The sequence below is a fragment of the Branchiostoma lanceolatum genome, chromosome 7 (assembly GCF_035083965.1).
Source record: "Branchiostoma lanceolatum isolate klBraLanc5 chromosome 7, klBraLanc5.hap2, whole genome shotgun sequence".
Classification (NCBI taxonomy): domain Eukaryota; kingdom Metazoa; phylum Chordata; class Leptocardii; order Amphioxiformes; family Branchiostomatidae; genus Branchiostoma; species Branchiostoma lanceolatum.
In genome coordinates this window covers 6,314,514-6,326,430 of record NC_089728.1, presented here as the reverse complement: position 1 = coordinate 6,326,430, position 11,917 = coordinate 6,314,514, and positions in this window count along the sequence as shown.

Genomic DNA, 11,917 nt, shown 5'->3' with positions numbered 1-11,917 from the left:
TGTTTGGTCAAAGTTGCATCACAATTTTGTCCGTACAACACCTTTTCCGACACAACATTTAGAAACTACAGACAAGATAATACCAAGTTCTAGACATGAACACGGCCTCATACAATACATTCCATCGAAGTGCTGGTTCGTGGCATTCGATCGAAGTCCATGTGAGCTGACTGCGTTAGCAATGCGTCGGCATGCTACGCTTGTCCTTAATGACTTATTACTTCGATGGTCCTCTAACTGTCCGGCGGAATTTCAACACCACTCTGCGACCGTAATATAATTATGCTCGGCGTGTCTCTGCGCACCGTCTAGCAGGGCTCCAGCACCTCTTGGATGCCATTAGCACACACGGGATACAACACAGGCCAATTCACCCTGCTTTTCTCCCAACCTTCAGTCTGATTTCAAGATCACGCTCTGCCATTTTGAGTCGTCACCACTATCGATCCTTAGACCATCCTCTCTCTAGCATTCCTGAAGAAGAGCGATGCTATCTAGACGAGGCCCCAGCTTCGTGCTCACATGATGCGCAGCCGAATTAAAAATTTAAAACATTGCCGTATCCTTTCCTTATCATCCAAAGAGACAAGGAGTCAGAGGTGGTTCGGGGCACTACCATGCGCTGTGACCTATACATAAAGGTCAGCTCCCTCCCTGCTTATAAAATAAAAAGAACTCTGAGAACAACTTGGAGAAGAACAACGAAAACCGCCGACCAAGAAGTCAAAAAGTGAAAGTGATCTCGAATCAGTTTAGCTCAAATGAACTGATGAACCAATCTTCCACTGGTCATCACAGAGAAGACAGATGCTGTGTTCAGTATTTACAGATTCATTGTACAGGGAAAAATTCCCCTAGCTCTTTCAGACAAGTACAGCAGAAATTGGTCACAGCTTAATATCCCGTTCTGCGACCCTTTCCATGTTGGGTGAGCGACAAAAAGTGCTGACCAAGGAAGACTTGCAAGAGCGCCCCATCTGGAAAGGTGATGACTGGACGTGATCTTGTCACAGAGGCCATCGTGCAAACAGACCACGGCCAAACGGATGTAGCCATCCCGCTTTATGGCCGGTCAGCTCACAGGTGACTGGGGAATGGCACGGGGCGTGGTTGGAACGGGACTCATAGCACAACATACCACAAACTTCCCTCTAAAATCAGACAGTTATTCTGGCGTAAGGAAAAAGCTACAGCAAAAACTGCCCAAGAAGACCACTCAACGAACCAATAAAATCTAGCCAATGTGGACAGGTGGTCACTATAAACATGATTCTTAATGCTTGTGTCAATGGGAAAAATTATCTAAGGAACCACCAAAAATTGGTGACATCGACCAGGTGGTCGTAATGTAGAGGTGGTCACTGGTACAGGTTTGACTGTACATATACTGTACATCCACAGGATGTTGGTCAAAGTGATCATGCAGCACAACAACCCTGTATACTTTTCTTTGCACTCGTTCCCCGTTAATCAATACCAACTGTACAAGAAAGACCAAAGCCTCGTTGAAAATCTTCCCCATAAGTAAGCAGTCCTGGAGACAGAAGTATTGATCATCGCCCAGTCCAAGTCTCTCGCGATGCGGTTCTGACCGGCAGACGGAAGATTATGAATCTACTAAAGCCGCTGGTTCAATAAGCCACCATACCTTGAATAAATTTCATAAAAAAACATGATTTATGGCCATCAGAATGGAACATTTTCATGTTGCATCGATCCCGCCGAATACATTTTCGAAAGCTTGCATCTAAAGGGAATTCGATAAACCTCATCAACTATATCTTCATCATCGCAGTTCCGCGTTTTAAAACTTGGCCGAAGTACAAGTGGATGCCAGGAGCAGGTGGCTCCTCCGTTCTCAGCACTAATTACAACTTGTTCCGGTTTCTCACTTCTCTATGTTATCACCTTCTCGGCCACTACACTTGGCGCCAGTTGGTAATAGTATAACAGTAGCAGGCTGCTGTATTTTTCTGCGGGTCATTTGAGCTCAGGTAGTAGGTTGTACAGTTCAAGCACGAAAAACGACTGCGTTGCGAAAAGGCAAAAGTTTGTAAAGGCAGCCCATACTATAACATCTCAGTGATAATGATACGTACAGATGGAAAAATTCTAATTTTCATTAAAAAACTTGACTTATCGTCATCAAAATGAGATTGTATAGTTCAACTTCAGACACGAAAAATGACTGCATTACGAAAAAGCCAAAGTCCGTAACGTCACATCACAGAGATATGACACACACAAAAAAAGGCAAAATTGCACCATTCCGAGGTGTGTCAATAGTTCACGCGGAGATATAAATGTCCCGGACACTTTGGGGAGGAGGGTTGTTGGTCACCTTTGGCACGCGCAGGGACCGGCGGTGACATCCGAGGGCATGGGAGAGGGCCATAACGCCGCGCCAAGACCAGGGGAAAATGGACAGGCTAACCTCTGGCGTGACCCCTGCCATGATGAGTCGACCATTTTCAGCAGGAAAATGACATGCAATGCCTGGGTGTCATCCCACGACCACTGGCAGCTAGAAATGTCGTAAAAGTCAGACCCTCATGCCCGAGCTAAAAGAGGTGTGCCGAAATCGCGGCGGCGCGAGTGTTTTTTTTTACGGGCGCTGCGTCCGTTACATGCGGACGGAAATGTTGCAGGTGGCGCAAGACGATTGGATCAATCATTCACTGCCATCATCTCATTTTCCTGTCCATAACTTTGGTCCTTTTGACATGACAAACGACCTTCGTCCTTGATGGTACCTTCTGGTCATCAGACGGAGGAAAACGACCGTTCTGGCCACGGTTTTGTTTCGTCCTTTCCATAGAAGAACCCAACAGAAAGTTTCCAAGAGACAAAATGATGCCTACGCAGCAAATGTTATGGTCAACTTAGAGATTCAGCCTCTTAGGCCCAGCTGTGGTCATTTGGGCAGATCCATGTAAGCCCGATAACGCCCTGTCCTGAGCACCCTGAACATAATGGTCCGTAATATGTCCAGGCATAAAATTGCCATTGATCTATCTGACAAAAATCCATGTTTTAGAGAGTGGACAAGCTGCCAAGAGAAGAACATAGCATACAGGTCAAAACTTACACGACAACAGGTATATATACAGCCACACCTGTACTGGTGACCACCTCTACATAAGGACCACCTGGCCAATGTGACCACTTTTTGGATAATTTTTCCCATTGACACAAGCATTACGAATCCTGTCTATAGTGACCACCTGTCCACATAGGCCAGATTCTATTGTTCCCATCAGTAGTCTTCTTGGGCCGTTTTTACTGTGTAATTTTGGATGGTTGTCTAGCTATCTTCAAATCAGGCTTGCTGTTCTTCATTTTCGAGTACACTTTTTCGATATACCTATTTTAAATATCATGTGATAAAAGCATAAAGGCGTCGTTTTGTGTTTAATAACCTTTGCAACACCACTACTAATGATCAACTCCGATGCTAATGATGCTATCTCCCAGCTATATAACACGGGCGAATAATAAAGAAATTTGACTTCAAACAAGTTTTAAAGACGGCACAGTGTAATGAGTTTGTTAGACAAACGTGCCTTCTGAAAAGATTTTTGTATAGCATTCAGACATAATAATGTCTGAGATAGGCGCGAGTGCCGTACTCTGCGCTTCGTCGTGATCCTTCTTATGTTTCGTTACACGGTGCTTGCGACGAGTGCCAATTAGAAGACAGGTGCTCTACAACTAAAGCTCTTGTTATGCACCTTTTGAAGTTGCAATCGCAAGGTACATAATGGCAGAAGATTCTGACAAGAAGCCTTCTTCATCTCTGCTGTAGACGTTTTCTTTATGCTGACCCTTGCTTCTAGTAGCACCTGGCGCACAATGTTCTATCAAAATGCTGCCTCTTCTTGCTTTGTAGGTCGATTGAACTGGCCTCTTCACATGGTCAAAAGGTCTTTGCCTCTTAACAACACTTAATGGTTATCAATAGACCAACAGCCAAGAAGCATCCACAAAAACTTGCATGTCCAATACAATTACAACAAGGAAATGAGTGGGTTTTGAAAAGGCTTTCGACGGCATGAAATAAACATGACTTGTTGATTTTTTTTCTCAATGTTATTGTTGGTAAATACTAAAAAAGTGAAACACCACCTACACATTGCACCACTTGTTCACAAAGTAGTTGAATAAATGTGATGCAATGATTACTTCTAAACAAAATGGTAATGAGCTTGCACACTAAAAAGACAAGTTGAAATGATAATGGGGGAAGAACAAAATCTGACTTACCGGTAGTGGTATGTTCCTTTCCATGGTTTCAATCCCCACTTCGTCTGGAAAAGGCAGAATCTTCACCACACAATATAGATGGATATGTCAATTTTATGGATTGTAAAATGTGAAAGAAAGGCAAATATTGCTTCTTTATATACCAAGTGTAACTACCAGCTTCCTATACAGGTACAGTCAAACCTGCCCAAGGCGACCACCCGGGGGACCGAGCAAAAACCGGTCGCGATGGACAGGTGGTCGCCATGAAGAGGATTCTACTCACATGTTTCCAGGTCGAGGTGTTCAAATATAGTGTAGATGGATGGAAAATGTTCTATTTTGAACTGCAGAATGATGCAGAAACATGGTCCAAACACTGGATACGTCAGCCATTTTCAGGTAGCAGGTTGTTTCCTTCTTACTTGAGAAGATACCCATAGAAAAAAAAACAGTTTCTGAAGCTGTCTATGTACAGTTATACTTCGGAGCTCTATACAAGTGACGAAAGCGCTCTAAAAGGTTGTCCACACTTGGGGTACATGAAGGGTTTTCAAACTGTGTCAGCATGTACGTAAGAAGTGCTTGATATCAAAGGAGCGTCTCCCATGATGCGGGCATGACGTTTCAGAGTTATAAAGCAGAATCTCCCTTTAGAAATTAATAATGAAACAAACGACAACGATTCAGGATGAAAGACAAGTGAATGCTCAATGGCGGTCAAATTTCATTCCAAGAACGAGACGACGTAGGTTCATGATTATCCAGAAATCTAGACACAAGAGCCTTGTGATAAAACAGCAGATACGCACGGCATTTGCCACTAGAAATGGATGGTACCTTTCTTAAAGACACCATCCTCTAAATTGTTAAGATTGTAATTACACCTTCAATCATAACTGCAGAGTGCAGGAGTGTATCATATAGAAGATAGGATCTTCAGCCTCAGTAAATAGAGAAAACACTGGTTAGTACCATACATAAGATGGGTCGCGGTATTCAACTGTGTCAAGGAATCAAAACACAAAAAAAGTCCATCCACACATGGCTTCCGCATAGCAACACATTATATCACATCATATCCGACCTATGCTTGTATTTCACACCTTATAATAAAAAAGGGATGAATGCAAAGATAATATCTGAACACATTCGTGGGTACTTTAAGCAGCTCTTGGCCACATTCGAATAATAAAAAGGCAACTTCCATTTGGGGGCAGAACTGTAATATAAAGGTGTACATCAACATCAACAATGACTCAAATATCAACTGTTACTGCATCTTATAATCCCTTTGCCAGCGATGCCCTTTGAAAAGCAGTGGCAAAGAGATTTAAAAAAGGGCAACTGAAGAAGAAAATGTTATGACATTGTTCCAGGACAACACGCCTGTATCCACACAGGACGGGTGAAATCGGCAGAAACACTTGGTTATGAACTGATGCTGTCTGTTTCCCAGACTAAAATTCCTCTTACATTTTACTCTAGTAATTCTGTGGAATAGCTCCATATATTGTAAAATGAAAAAAACACAGCTGAAATCGGTAATGTCTATGATTCCTCTTACATGTACTTTTTGGAGTGTGTAGGAAGTCATCAATGCTGTTGAGAAATATCTATACGTTACTTGTATACAGTTTTAGTGCAGTAAGTACTACTGTATTAGCGTTAGGCAAATCTAAGCTTTAGGTCATTTGTACTGACCACCAAGTGCATGATTCTAGTTCACCTATTATCAAGAAGTCATTGTGTTCAGTTGGAGCAACAACTATGGATGATGATGCAAACATCACCAATTTCAGCTGTGGTTTGAAGTCTCTTTTTATATAATATATAATGGAACTATCCCACTATCTTCTATAAAAACCTTGTCCAATCACGACTTTTTTGTCTACCTACTCAGATTTCTGGCCTATACTGTTTTTCAGCATTGCATCTCGATTCTTGGCGAAAATGCACATCATTTGCATACAAAGGAAACATCATATTACAGTTCCAACAGAGGAGCAATTCTAACAGTCAGGCAAGTTCATACAAAGACAATAATCCACCAATACAACAGTTGGCTATCTACACTGGATATATCTCGTAAAGCAAAGAGAACTTTCCACCAAGCATGCCTTTAACAAAGCGTCCGTTGTTGTAACTCGAGCACAAAAGTGCCGTGAAAAAATAAGTCTAGACGACTTTGAATCACAGAACTTCCATCTGCCGTTGGTCGCTACATCAAGTTTTTTTTCTCGGGAGCCTGAATGGAGTGCCGTGCGCCATTGTCCGCGGGACTACAATGCACAGGAGTTTACAACATAATTGTTCTCCTCTCCTTCGCAGTTGCATTCCCCTAGTCTGCCATTTGTCATTGTTGTGTCGGACAATGCAACGTCGTCCCCTTCCATTGTTTCCGGGAAACAATGACCGACAGATGGATTTGACGCAGTTCGCGTGCTGCCTCTGTCGGCTTCCACGGGACTCAAAGACGGGAGCGCAAGCCCTGTCTGCAACGACACGCGCGCAAGATTCACAACATAACTTCTACTACCCTACGCACGAAGAAGCTGACTCAAACTCATCAATATTCTAAGCATCATGCTCAAAAGATTTCTTGAACCTCTCAATCACAGATTTGTCTTTTCTTTTCTTTTTCCAATACCAAAACATTGGCTGGAGGTAACAATGCACAATTGAATGCCATGTCTAGCTAGCATGGGCCCACCATATCAAGTTGATTGAGCTCCAGTTTCTTCTTTTCTATGGGTCACATTGCAAACAATCAAGAACGCAACCTCCAACACCTGTTCTGGAACCCTACTATTGTAGCCTCGCTGATGCCGCAATGCTGCAGAGAACATAAAGGTTCCCGAATAGACATCCTGCCCTACAAAGTATAACTATAAAGGAGGACACTTGAACAGCCTCTAGTTTTTACTCTGCCATATTATTTACATAGATTCTTCTACATTGCACACGTAAAATGGGGGTCCCGTGTTTGAGGAGATGCGCTCGAGCACATTAAAAGGGAAGGGCTAGCAACCACTAACTGTAAAAATATACCTGCTACTGAAACAGCAAGGAAACTTGCTGCCCTAAGTACCACTAGGCACTACAAGGGTCTGAAGGAAAGAACAAACATTGCAGCGGGTACGTCAGCCCTATAAAATGAACATTCACTGTAAAATAGGAAATGTATAGACAAGCTAGTTTTGTCTAAGACATTGTGACAACTCACAGAATTCTATATCTTTTAGAGAGTAAATTTGATGACCTTATGTTGTTAACAGTTTTATCCGGTGGTACCTTGATCAGAGAGTTGTTTCTTTTGGTTTCAACAGAGAATATGTAGCAAGTTGTTGAATGGAATATGTCTACAATCGCAGGACATGTAAGTTCTTTGGCAAATAAATTGGTTGCCTAGTGCGCTGAGAATGCAGAAATCTATTCCACAGGAACCATACAGGGACCTAACACCAATGAAACTGGTAATAAAAGACAGAGTAATAAAAGTAAAACCTTCAAGACAAATATCATTCTGAATGGTAGTGATGATACTAAATATCATTTACTCCTAACCATGCAGCCCAAGACCACAACGCCTTGATTTCTTCTAATATTCTTCTGCCAACTACAGTTATACAGAACATCAATCAGGGAAACTATATGCCATCTTCTACAGAAAGGGATAAAGATGTATTCAGCTAGCATGGCTACTATTGGCTCCCATACTAGTGCTAGTTGGTGAACAAACTAGAATGTAGTACCCAGGCTATCATTTAGCACTTTAAATTTTCAATATTCTGAATCTCTCCATGAGCAACATGCTAAATGTTGCGGGGATAATTGTTCGAGAGGGAGATACTAAATAACGGTAACCCAATTTATAGTCACACCTTTTCAAAGGTTGTCTGAAGAGTAGTCAACAAAATTGAAGGTTACCAAAAAGTATGCACGAAAAATTGCTCTTTTTGATTGTTGGACTGAAAATGTGATAATACATTGTAATTTCTAACTTCACACATCTTATAGCCCATCATAGTATTAGTAGAATATAGCCTGGATCAACAACAGCAACAAAATTGAGGGTACTGAAAAGTGTGCACCAAAGAGTGCTTTTTTGGACTGCTGGACGGAAAATGAGATAGGGTCTTATAGTAATACATTCTAATTTTGAACTTCAAACATCTTATAGCCCATAATAGTATTTGGTATTAGTAGAATATAGCCTGGATCAACAAACAGCAACAAAATTGAGGGTACTGAAAAGTATTATCAAAGACTGCTTTTTGACTGTTGGACTAAAGATTTTGAACTTCACACATTTCATACTGTTATACTGTTCATCATAGTATACTATAGCCTGGGTGCCATCCCATCTATTTTCCTGGTGTTCCTTTAATTTTTTTGAGAGAGTATGGGAGTCTCTGTAAACTAAATACTGTAGGATGGCACCCAGGCTAGATCCATCTTCCCTGAAATTCATTACATATTACACAACTACTTTTGGGAAAGAAACCTTACTGTATGACTGACTTTTATATCAGAGATTCCTGGTCTAAACTTGAATCAGTGACATACAAAACTAATCAAATATGTTGCAACAGAAAACATGCTGTCACTTACAATGAGTAAAAGACACATCTACAGACACATACCCAAAGAGGCTCCCCTCAACAAAGGATCATTTTGAAGTGCTAACCAAATAATATACATGTACCAAATCAACAATGTAACCAACGATAACACTATCAACGGGCCTTGATTTGAATATCATTTTTGGGAATAGGGACACTAATGCATCTAACCTAAATATTCAGGTGCACAGAAAAAGTTTTGGGTGCGCAACATAAGTAAAGATATGTTGTGAACAAAAGATATATAAAGTAGAATGTCAGCAAGACCTGATTACAAACCTTTCTTGCTCTCCTGAGTCAGAGCTTGAATCTGAAATTCTATGGTGAGTTTCAAAATTTTCAACAAGAAATAAAACAAAAGTTTTATTATCTATTCTGGCAAGAAAATGGTGTATACTACATGACAATAGTACTTGATTTCTGTAATCCTATGCAAATATCTAGGTGCACCCACAGTCAAAAATTAAGTGCAGAGCTCCAATTTTGAGTGCACAAAAGTGCATATTCACCCAACATTTTGAACCCTGGATGAGCTGCTGTTTCATTCATTTCCTGGATTTCAAAATCATTTTTGAGAGACAACTCTTGCACATGTCTTCTGAAATTCAAGTTTAAAATTCTGGTAAAAGGCGATGAGAATATATTTTTAGAAAATCACTGTTCTTCCAACATTCAATTCTACCTTTGCCATTCCTTTACTTCCTGTGTGAAAAAGATACAGACATCCATTCCAATGGTAGACTCTGTATCAATGGCAATCTTCAAATTTAAAATTCTGCTAAAAGGTTATTAAAATGTTCTTCTAAATTGCTCTACCATTACCATTTCTTCAGTTTTTGTATGAAACAGATATAGATGTCCATCACAATAGTAGTCTTACAAATTCAATGTATTCAATTAATGGCAAAATCCTACATTTCCTAACCAAAAGGTTCAAGAGAGAATAACAAAAGAGCTGTTAGAAACAAAGCAAGTAAACTGTATCTGAACATTCAAGATGTTCCAAGATTGTGAAGTTAGGGATAGGATTTTGATCTTTAGTACGCTATTCTTTGGGGATTATCTAAAAAGAAGCCATTTGAAAAATTTCGAAGAAACCGATTTTGCTCTAAGGAAATGAGGACACACAGTATTAGGAAAAAATATCAATTTTCAACATGTTTTTAAACTGGTTGAAAACACCCTTCCAACTTCAAGCTTGCAAGAATTCTATTTCTTGTGTCATCACTATTGAAATACTTGCATGTATACAGTAAACATAATGCTAAAACTCTTTACCTCCCATATTCTCCATATGCTAACTTTTGAAAAAAAAAAAAAATTCAGGACAAATTTGGACAAGCCTTCGAAAAATCACATCCCGAAAAATAAACAATGGGAATGTTGGGACGTCATATCTTGCGCCTTGCAAGTTTGACACCGGGTAAACATTACCACATTGACATGCCAACTAGGTTTACATGCTCCATTACCTGACAAAAACAACAGAAAATCTGTCAAATACAGTATGTTTTGCCGTTTTCTTAAAACATTAGATTAACACCATTGTAGGCCATGGAACAACAAACACCTTTCCTTCGCATATAGAAAGTTACCATGGACATTTTGAAGCCTTCATATGCTACTATTTATTTCTAGTAGTTCAAATTATTAAACAGGGGATACAACTGAAAGTAACTACATGTGTTTACAGACATTTAGGCCTGCAAAAATGAGAAGAAAAAAAAGAGGCCTAAGTGAACGCTACTCTGGAAAGAGAGAAATTGCTTGGTATCGACTATTCAAACTACTGTATTGACACTTCAAGTTAACAAATTTCAGGAATTTGTAACACACAGATTTTCATATTTGACGCTCAACAAGAGTGTTACGTTTCGTCAGTTTTTCTCGAGCTCGGTTCATTTACCAGTAAGGTCGGGGTTAAAAACGGTCTGCTGTTTTTGGTCATTATCTTCTCTACTTCCACATGTTTGGTGGGGATGCAAATAGAAATTCCGTGGAATGCAGGCCTTATTGTTGGGGCCTTCGTCCACATCTGGTTCCCTTCAATTCAGAGGTCTACAGAACAGGATTTGGGAGCCTCTCCAGTGAGAAGCTTTTTTTAAAAAGAAACAACTCTCAAAACTGGTACCAAAGCAAGAGCTAAAAACTGGTTTTGATGACAACGTTATACTACTATATCACAACATATGATCCCTGATAAATACATCATCACATCAGCTTATATGGCCCTGTTTCTGGGCTCACCCCTCCAGGCATACAGAATTCCCTTTGAACTAATGATGGGGAAATGATGTGTATTGTATGTAGTATTTTGGGGGCCTAGTCGGGTTACGGCCATTATGGACACTGTGTACCAGGCATACTTGCAAACAGTTCACTACATACCTCTGAATTAGCCCTTCTATTTTCGATGGGAAGGGGGGAAAACATGGTGTTCACTTCGTACTGGGATGGTGGGGTCAACTGGGGTTATTGGTGAGACTGCTACTTTGTCTCAAAACAAACAGCGCGATAATGATTACACCCTACATCCAAAGGTTAACCTCGGTCAAGTACAGTGTTCCGAACTGAAGGCTGGGGCAAGCATGGACTGCTATTGAAAGCCAATACGAACGCTATGGGTTCAGCCCTCCTGCATTCATACAAGGGCATGGAGGGCTTGGTAAACCAGCTTTGCTATTGTCCGCTCCTGAAGCGAAACCCCTCCCAAAACTAGCGAGGGAGTGACCTTCAAGGCTCGAGAATTGGTCAAGGTCTACGTGTGTGAAAACATAAATTAACGACTCGTGTGAGGACAAGGTGTGGGCGACGCTACCCGGGGTGGCTAACATTCAATGTTCCCCCGGCCTTTTCAATGGCTGTTTTGTGAGGATGCTAATGCAAGGGACGCCGCGGATGCCCTGGCAGTGACCGGGTTCCGGACGCATGACAATGCTGGACAAGGGGGGCATGCCGCCCGAAGGCTGCCAAGGTTATGCTACTAAGTAAACAGGCCTGACCTGATCACACACAACACGTCAGATTACGCAACGCCTCCTTTGAATTCA